We start from the raw sequence: 9,939 nt of genomic DNA on the forward strand, positions 1-9,939 counted from the left end.
TCGAACCGCAGCTATGCTTCACAGTACATATTTTTTCACGCATTTATCCTCCTATATGTACTCCTAGGCTATTTCCACGTGCTCCCATTCGCCGACATGTGGGACATAGAGCATCTGGGTCGTAGTGCATGCATGACTCGGAGCATATGCCGGGGTACTTTACATTTCAGACCTCACAAATTACATGCAAACCCCCCGCCAGAAGAATAAATAAATAAATGAATTACTACATGAAACCGGATTATTTTCGTAGAAACCGGAGCACGTTCATTAAATTTTGGACATAACACGTGTATAAAAAATGAGTGGACCTAAACCAGTCTAAGGGCCTCTTTGATTTTTCCCGCAAAAAAGGGCCTCTTTGATTCGCATGATACTGAAAACACAGGAATGGGGAAAGTATGATGGCGATGAACCGAGATGAGGAGAACTCTAACTCAGTTAGAGGTTAGAGTTAGATTCTAACCCTGAACTAACTCTAAACCAAAGAGGTGTATGGATGGCATGGTTAGATTGACAATAAATGCTCTTTCTCAATCATTTGACTACTTTGGACCCTATTTCCTGCCAGATTTGGTGTGGCCGGCTCTTGTGTGGCCTCCTCCCGCTCACAATTGACATAAACGAACCATCTTTACAAATCAAGCATGCAAAACATGATAATTTTTACTTTGTCCATACAAATGAGATATCCCACTTAAACATACAAGTCGTCAATCAAGCTTCACAAAAAAAACACTCCATGAAACAAAGCATGAGCTAACTCATCATGAAAGTCGTTCACGATAGGGAGGGAGCCCGGAGCCCCTCACGCACCGAGGTAGGAGCTCGCCATCGTTGTTCTAGAGGAAGGCTCTGTAGAGCCCAAGCCCCGAGAACCCCTCCAACCTTGGCCCTTGCGAGTTGAGGTCGACACCGGCATGGGCAGCAGGGCCGCTTGTCGCTGATTGGGAACTTAATCTTTGGGCCTCTAGAAATAATGCAAGCCTGAAACTGAAATACCTAGAAAGGTGAACTGAATCTTTGGGCCTCTAGAAATAATGCAAGCCTGAAACTAAAATACCTAGAAAGGTGAACTGAATCTTTGGGCCTCTAGAAATAATGCAAGCCTGAAACTGAAATACCTAGAAAGGTGAACTGAATCTTTGGGCCTCTAGAAATAATGCAAGCCAGAAACTGAAATACCTAGAAAGGTGAACTGAATCTTTGGGCCTCTAGAAAGATTTATTACCTCCTCAAGCAGCATCAAACAATTCCATGCGTGCACCACAAATCTATACCAAGTTTGGTCAGGATCTACTTTTCCAAATTAGAATTAGCACTAGAGAGAGCAAGATCAATGATATGGCTGTGAGACAGAGAAGGAACGAACAAACTGACCCCTCTCACGACCTCCCTGGTAGAAGCGCCGCCGCCGCACACGACAGGGGGAGAAAAACGACCAGTGAAGGGGGAGCGGGGCGACCTTCGAAGGCCGGAGGGAGAGGGCAGCCGAAGTAGTGCGGCGGAGGCCGGAAGGAGAGGGCGGCCGGAGAAGAGAGAGGGCGACCGGCGCTTGGGTGGGCGGCCCTATGGGGAATAGAGAGGAGTCGTGCGAGAGGGAGGGAGCGATCTGGTGCGGGCAGGGGAGATTTTTTTAGTTCTCTTTTAGTGGGCCCAAGGATAACTAACCCAATTAGAACCTCTCCACCGGGCTAGTATTTTTAGCTGGGTTAAAGCAAACTAGCTCAAACTAACCCCTCCTGTTTCAATAATTTGAGGCTATTTCAACCCAAACTAGCTCTAACTCAGGGATCCAAACAAAGAGGAGTAGTATTGTACATGCTACAGTGTGGACCGTAGCACATTGTTTTTCATGGATATATCACCACATTGTTTTCTACTGCTGGTTCACTGGGCTACCGTGGTTCGCACTGCTGGTTCACTGGGCTGCCGTGGTTCACACTCCTCCGACCTGAATAGTAGTAGTAGTAGTATATATATATCGCATCATTCTTTGCTCCTTCTTACTACTACGTACTTCGCTGACATGTGGGAAAGCCGGCATCCGGGTCGATGTGTCATGCACCAGATTAGAGTGCGGAACAGAAGAGGGGCATCACCTTGGTCGGAGCGCCAGTAATTCATGACTATAGTGAGTAGTCATATCACAAGTCTTTCCAGTAGTAACATGCCGTCAAATCGCACAGCCCGACCTTTCCAGCAGTAAGTTTGAGAATCCGCCACTCGCTCACCCTCCTCGCCTCTTTGTCAAACCGCCTACCCAAAAACTGCCGCACGTACTGCCCGGGAAAAGCCCCGCCCTCAACTTTTAACTACACAAAAATAGTTCGAGCTTGTTCGTTCTATATAAATACTTACTGTATGTTTATTCACCCGTGGGGTTGTTCAATGAATGGAGGGCGAGGGAGCACAAGTGAACAATACTAGTACTACTAGTAGTAAGTAGGAGTCGTACAATAGTCACCTTAAATAGAGAGTTTCTTTTCTATGCCACGTATACAAATTGAAACGCTTGTTGTGGAGAGAAAAAGATAATCACTCCACTATATATGTATGCAGGGGCGTGAGTGCTTGCTTTAGTAGGGCTGCTCTCTTCATTCTCTAATCCTCTCCAGATCTAAACAAGACAGCGGTAGCGACATTTTCTCTCTGCTCACCGCTGGTCACAGATCTGGCCGAATCCCTTCGGCCGGTGTGTGTAGAGGACTAAAAGGTGCATCGTTCACGCGGCCATTGCCGCCGAGGGACGAAACCCACAGCTGCCGGTGGGGCCCGATCCTCTGCCCGTGCCGTTCTCTCCGACACATCGCCGGCTCGGGAGGTCCTCCGACCCTTCTTCCTCCCTGCCGTATTGTGCGCAGATCGGACATGCCGCCGCTGACATCCCGACAAACCTCAGGTACAAGTTCTTCAAAAGCGGCCTTGCTCTACTGCCCCAGCTCCCAACGTGTCTGCATGTGCATCTTTTTCTACTTCCATCAGCTCTTCCAAATCCACCTAAACTTTTAGTATTATTAGAGGTAAAGCTACTTCATGCATTCAAATCTAGGACTTGGTTCAAACAATGAAGAAAGGGGGAAAGTCGTAGCATGAATCTATGACTTGATTCAAAGAGGAAATAACAGGGGGAAAGTAGTAGAGATCGGGTACCCAACCGGTCTCTTGGTTGAAAAGGGAAATAATGGGAAAACTTGGTACAAACTGGATAGGGAACAGATCTATTATTGGTTGAAAAATGGATAGAAAGTGGCGGTTGGTGGACAAGTCAACAGAGTATGTCCAGGATTAGATTTGCTGCCCTCACATAGTAAAAGGTCTCCAGGATTAGATTTGCTTCCCTCACATAGTAAAAGGTCTCCACGATTAGATTTGCTACCCTCACATAGGCAAAGTTCTCCAGGATTAGATTTGCTGCGGTCACAGAGCATGAACAAACTCGGCATCACCACTTTATGCCTCTTTGTAGGTACATTGTGCTGATGCGTCCACTGTCGCATGTCCTTATACCAACCTTTTGCTCTTGTTAATCTAAGGGCGCATGTAAAATGAAGCGATCGCACTGTTACCTTAAGGACATGTCTAACCAGTGTTATTGTTAATCTAATGCCTCCAGTGATATGATGCAATTAAACTGTGTTAACAAATGGTACTCCTGCTGTTTTCTCAAGTATGATAAGTAAGTTGCTTCTTTACTCTACTGAGTGACCTGGTGTCCCCATGGTCCCATGCCCTTAAACCAACTCTTTAGCTTCTATTGATTTACTATATCTGGTAAACAAGCAATGCCACCATTAAAGTAATCCCATATTTGACGAATGTCATAGTTGATCGTAATGCTTCCAGTAACATGAAGCATTGCTGACGTTTTAAAATTTCTACTGTCCTTCCATGATTGCCATGAACATAATTAATATGTTTCTTTTCATTTCGGCTATGTTTCGTATATTCTTATTGACCAGCAACTATTTACTTTCTATCTTTTTGTGCAGATAGGGATATCCATTTCACCTATTGCTATTGTGACCTTTTGGTGAACTGCACAAAACACTTTCTTTTGGAATGAGTGTCTTGTGCAGTTTAACTAAAATGTCACGTGGGCAACATCTCTCAATTTTGGTGGAACTGCACAAAATGGTGATTGGAGTTTCCAAAATCTCCATCAAATTCTGCTGGTAATCTCGTACAACATTTTATTAGCTTTTGCAAGATGAGCCGTCACTATCACAACAATGGCACTTTATTTTAGTGGAACTGCACAAAAGGATAGGCAAATTATAGTTGCACCTTACATGAGCAGGATAGCCAACCTCAATGTTGCTGAATTTTAGTGCAACTACTAAAGAAGAACCTGCCAGCTCACGAGAGCAAGTACTTCTTGCTAGCTGAATGATGCAATCTTTGCTTCATTTCAGGTGAATTGTAGAAAAATGTGCATGAATTGAATCATGGAACTCTAGGCTGACCTCATCTGAGTGGAGTTGCAAGTTCCCCACATCAAGTCGTGGCGGTATAGGGCCCCTCACACCAGTTGCTTCACCTAGTGCCACTATTATAGTAATCATGCTCTTTCTTATCTGTGCAAACAGGAATACTCTACTACAGATGTTGTGATGGTCAAGAGCATTCGCCAAGTTCTTGGGTTGTATGACACGGCTAGACAAGATGGATTTAATCCCGATATTCACTTTATCAAAAGGCTCTAATGGGTTGGTTCTGAATCTTGCAAGCTGGGAATCAATGAGATGTGTAGGCATCTTTGTTGTACTTATTATTTGAATCTTATTTGTTGGTTCTGAATCTTGGAAGCTGGGAATCAATGAGATGTGTAGGCATCTTTGTTGTACTTATTACTTGAATCTTATTTGTTGGTTCTGAATCTTGCTAGCTGGGAAACACGGCATGATTATGCAGAGGACAACAACCATAACAAACTGTTCAAACTTGGTAGTATTTTCTGTGTGAAAGTGCGGCAAATGTGCTGATCATGTGCGTCCTTAGAATAATAATTCTAATTGTTGTGCAATGTTGATCCCGTGGCACTGATAGAACGAGCCAATGCATTGCTTGTTTTAAGAATACATTTTAATTAAAGCAAACTGAATTTAAGTAAAGTGACCACTAACACTTGTTATTACAGTACCAATACAGACCCCCTTGTGAATCGACGTGTGTGGCCAGAATAGGTTTCTTAATGGAGGCGTTTGAATGCGCCGAGGGTGCCTATTCTGACGGGCGTGCAGCGGGCGAAGGAGGGGTAGTAATTGTTGTCGCCTATACACACTCAGTTTACTGTTGAATCTAGTTCCCCAAGAGCTGAAAAACGAACTGCTGCTGCTGCCTACTCACTCGTTCACTTGAAGAGACTCCAATGGCGATCCGAGGGGTGAGCCTGCTGCATATGGACTTCATCAAGGAGTTCACCTTTGAGTTCTCCGTTCAGTCCCATGGCGGCACCAAGTTGAATGTGATGTACACCAACGATCCAAACTTAGTGAAGCTCTGCCTCGCCGAGTTCAAGCAGTACCTATAGGACGAGAAAGCACAAGGTCGCAGGACTAGACCTTGTGCCCATCCATTTGTCTCCTGAGAGGGACCAGCGGATTGCGGTCGCCTAGGTATGCATGAAAGACGAGGTTCTCGTCTACCACTGTTGTAGGGCCATCAGAGGTTCTGGAGCATTCGCCCGTTTCATCGGCAGTGCCGACTGCACCTTCGCTACGGTGGAGAGAAGGAAGAACGTACGATTCGGCCATCTGGTGCAGCAAGCTTGTCGACATCCAAAAGCAATACAAGATCGTCGGCAACGGGTATGGGAAGGACTCCGTGGTTGACCTCGCCGAGACCATCATCAACCCCTGCTACGCCAACATGAAAGAAGACAACGATACTAAGGAGCTCCACCGGCCACCCTGCATCCGAACAAGTCAACCCTCGTACTCCCTTCCGCCTGCGTCCTCCCCCTACTCCGGTTCATTCGGTCCATGGTCTCGACGTCGTCCTCCACCTTGGTGCTGTCGCCGTGGCGCCGCCGTCTGTCGTTCCCAACATGGTCAGCAAAACAAGAGGAATCGGGAGACAACTGTTCGTCAAGAGGCTAACAGTCCCGGGCCCACCAGGTCCATGGCCTAGGTTTTGTTGTTTAACATGGGCCGCCCACGACATGTTTCAATATTTTTTGGATCAAGTGGCCTCTGGGCCTCCCAACCTTGCTTGTCTATAACATCAGCAGCCCAAGTTATGTTTGTTTTTTCAAGTCGATGCACAGCTTAGTTCTTTTTTCTATAAGAATGCAAAACTGAACCTATGTTTTCCCTTCATTGTCCAACCATTTTATAGACCTTCCCACTTCCTTTATTTTTTGTTTTCATTAATCCTATATCTGGATTTTCTTCTTCTTTCTTTTTTGATGTAAACTAAGTTTTGTCTCAGTACTTTTCCCTAGAACCAACTCAACTGTCCTATGTCTAGCCTAAAAAGTAATAATACCCCACGTCCTATTAACTCATCAAATTAAAATGATATTTTATTTCATAAATTGAAAGTTCTTACAAAATAATTATTATTATTATTTATATATAACTTGGCAAGTTAACTCCTAGAGATTGCGTACATAAGCTTGCAAAGATTTTACTCACCAATGAAGTAATAGACGTGCAATCATGTGTTTATGTTTTTATAACATTTCTCCGTCCAGCCCAACATGATATTTTCACCTAGCCCAGTAAGTCGCGGATTTTGAGAAAAATGCAAATGGGCTTTATATTCTACCATATATATAAACAGGCTCCATAGATGCTACATCATTATTTCACCCAGCCCACCAAATAGACTAAAAAACAAATGGACTAGCTGACATGTGGGCTAGTAGGTCGAAGCCTAAGCAAGGTGTTGGATTTACATCCAACGGCCAGCATTCTTCTTCAATCTCTCGTCTTCTTCCCCCAGCGTTGCCGGGACCGCCTGCTCCAGCCTCCAGCGTCCAGAGGCGTTGTTTTGCGCGCCTTGCAGCGAAACGCTACCCCGTCGATGGCCAGGCCATCCCTCCACTCCGCAACTCCTATTATTCTCTGCCGAGTGTAGACCCACCCCGCACCTGAACCAGTCAAGTTTCCCACACCTCTCTGTCTGTGACTCCACTGCCGCGTCTTCCCCATCTCTGGGTTGTTCCAGTCTGGGGCCTCACCGTCCTCCACCGCCTCGCTGCGCTCGGCACGGCGTGGTCAAAAACGAGAGTCATCAGAAGAGGAATGTACATGAGAGCTTGACGGCTGGGACCCATGAGGTCCATGGTCGCATGCAAGGAAAGTTCCTCCTTATTAAGTTGTTTGCTTCCCCTGACAGCTGGGACCCACCGGCTGTATCTTCGCACGGAAGGAAGTGCCTCCTTGTTATGCGAAAAAACTATTCCTCCCGATGACAGCTAGGACCCGGCAGATTTGGTGGATGACTTGTGGACCCACTGTATTTCGCGAAAAAATGTTCCCCCCGCTGTCAGCTCGGACCCACCGGACGTGCCTCCTTATTACGCACAAAAAAATGAATACTCCCCCTGCTAGCTGGGACCCACCTTGGTGGGAGGCTGACTTGTGGGCCTACTAAGTTGACAGGGACGGAGGGCTTTGTCAACTTAGTCAATATGAACGATTCTAGCTCTAGTGACCGTACTATGTCCATCCAACGGCCGTAGTGCTTCTTCAACCTCTGGTCTTCTTGCTCCAGCCGCCCAAAGCAGCGACAGTCATGTCGCATGCTCCTGTCTCCCATGGCCGGTTGTGCTGCCGCAGAGGCCTCACCGCCCCCTACTATTCCCACCGCTGGTTAGGCCCTGCGACGACGGCAGCCTCACACCATAGCCGAACCAGTGAACCCCCGTACTTGTCTCCACGCGGGCTTCCACTGCCATGTCTTCCCCGGCTCCACGTCGTCCCCTTCCTTGGCCTCGCCGTCGTCCACCGCCCTGGTGCTCTCCGCGCGGCATGGTCAACGTGGTCAAGAAACGACTTCCATCGGAAGAGTACTGTACGTGGAGAGGCTGACAGCTGGGTCCACGACGGCCGCGAGGAAGTGCCTCCTTATTACGCGCAAAATAATTATTCCTCCACCTGACAGCAGGGACCCACCAGACGGGCCATCGTATTTCGTGAAAAAAATGTTTCCCCCTGACTGCTGGGACCCACCAGCTACATCTTCGCACGCAAGGAAGTGTGTCCAGGCAAAAAAAATGATTTGCCCCCCTGACTGCTGGGACCCACCAGCTACATCTTCGCATGCAAGGAAGTGCCTGACAGTTGGGACCCACCTGGTCGAAGCGTACGTAGTGTTGTCATTCTGGTCGCGAACGTGTACGTACATACTGGTCGATGTAGAGGCGCGCACGTGTCGTAGTAGAGGCACGCACGTAGCATGTACATGTATGTACAACGGCCAGTGTGCAAGAAAGAAAATACGACCACGTATGTACATACGGGCGGGGTCTCGAACGCCTACTCGCACATACATACAGCCAGGGCTCGTGTACATGGCTGGGTCGGAACAGAGAAACTGCGTCATCGTCATGTTCATGGGGAGGCAACGGAATGTGTCGTGTTCATCGGGAGGAAACGGAATGCCTCGTGTTCATGGGGAGGCAAAGGAACGCGTGGGAGCCAACCGGCTTGGATGGAACACCCGATGGAAACGAGGCCTGGCGTACTGCACAACGGAGGAAACGGCCTTGTGTTCGACCGGCCACGTTCGAAACGGGATTCTGTTCAACAAGAGGGGTCTGGCGTACCGCAAAATGAAGGAAACGGACTTGTGTTGGACCTCCTACAGTCGAAACAGGGTCATGTTGATCAGGACGGGTGTGGCGTACCGCAAAACGGAGGAAACAGACTTGTGTTGGAGCACTACGGTTGAAACAGCGGTGCTGTTCATCGAGAGGGGTGTGGCATACCGCAAAATGGGACTCCACGGGATACTATTCATCTCCATCGTCGACCTCCTCTAGCCTCCACGGGCTACTGTTCATCCACCATTGACCCCTCCAGCCTCCACCTGCGACTGTTCATCCACGGGCTCCTGTTCATCCAGCCTCCACCGCGCGCTACTCCACCGGCTACTGTTCAACCACCGCTGTCCACGGGCTCCTGTTCAACCACTCCTCCACGGGCTACTATTCATCCACCCCTCCACCATCTACTGTTCATCCGGCCCTCCACGGGGTCATCCTGTTCATCCAGCCCTGCACGGGGTCCTATTCATCCAGCCCCAACCGGCTCAATCGATCGGGGTCCTATTCATCCAAAGGCAACACCACGGGGTCCTGTTCATCCACCCCACCGCTCCCTGTTCATCCAACCCCCGTCCTCCCGACAACGCTCACTGTTCATCCAGAGGCAGCATCGATCGGCTTCAGTTAGCAGCAGTAGCAAAGGAATCGCTCGATCGGGTTCAGTTAACAGCCATCATCGATCGCTCGGGTTCAGTAATGCGTAGCCTGCAGTGCAATTTCTCGGGCTCAGTAGGCGAACGTCTCGCTTGGGTTCAGTTAGAGCCCAACGCCTCGCACCCACTCGCGTGCGTGTACGAGAGAAATGCGCAAACCTCCGTGCATCGCTCGACCCCGACCACCCCCCGTAACCGGGAACACCCCGATATTTTCCTCGCCCTCGCTTCTACCACGGTTTTTTCCATCATGGACGGCCCAAAGAATGTCATGCAGCTGCGTCTCTGGCCCGCCCAGGACGAAAAGCCCATTTTCTGTCATGATTTTTTGTCATAGAAGTAGGAGCCCACCACATCTATGATGATACCAGGTTTTGTCACAATTATCGTCATAGAAGTGTCATAAGTATGACATAAAAAAATTTCGTTCGGCTCAAAATGTCACGGATGTGTCTTTTTTGTAGTGTTTTATCTCATCAGCATCAGAGATCCAGTTTAAGTCACTATACC

This window comes from Triticum dicoccoides, chromosome 3B, assembly GCF_002162155.2.
Source record: "Triticum dicoccoides isolate Atlit2015 ecotype Zavitan chromosome 3B, WEW_v2.0, whole genome shotgun sequence".
Lineage (NCBI taxonomy): Eukaryota > Viridiplantae > Streptophyta > Magnoliopsida > Poales > Poaceae > Triticum > Triticum dicoccoides.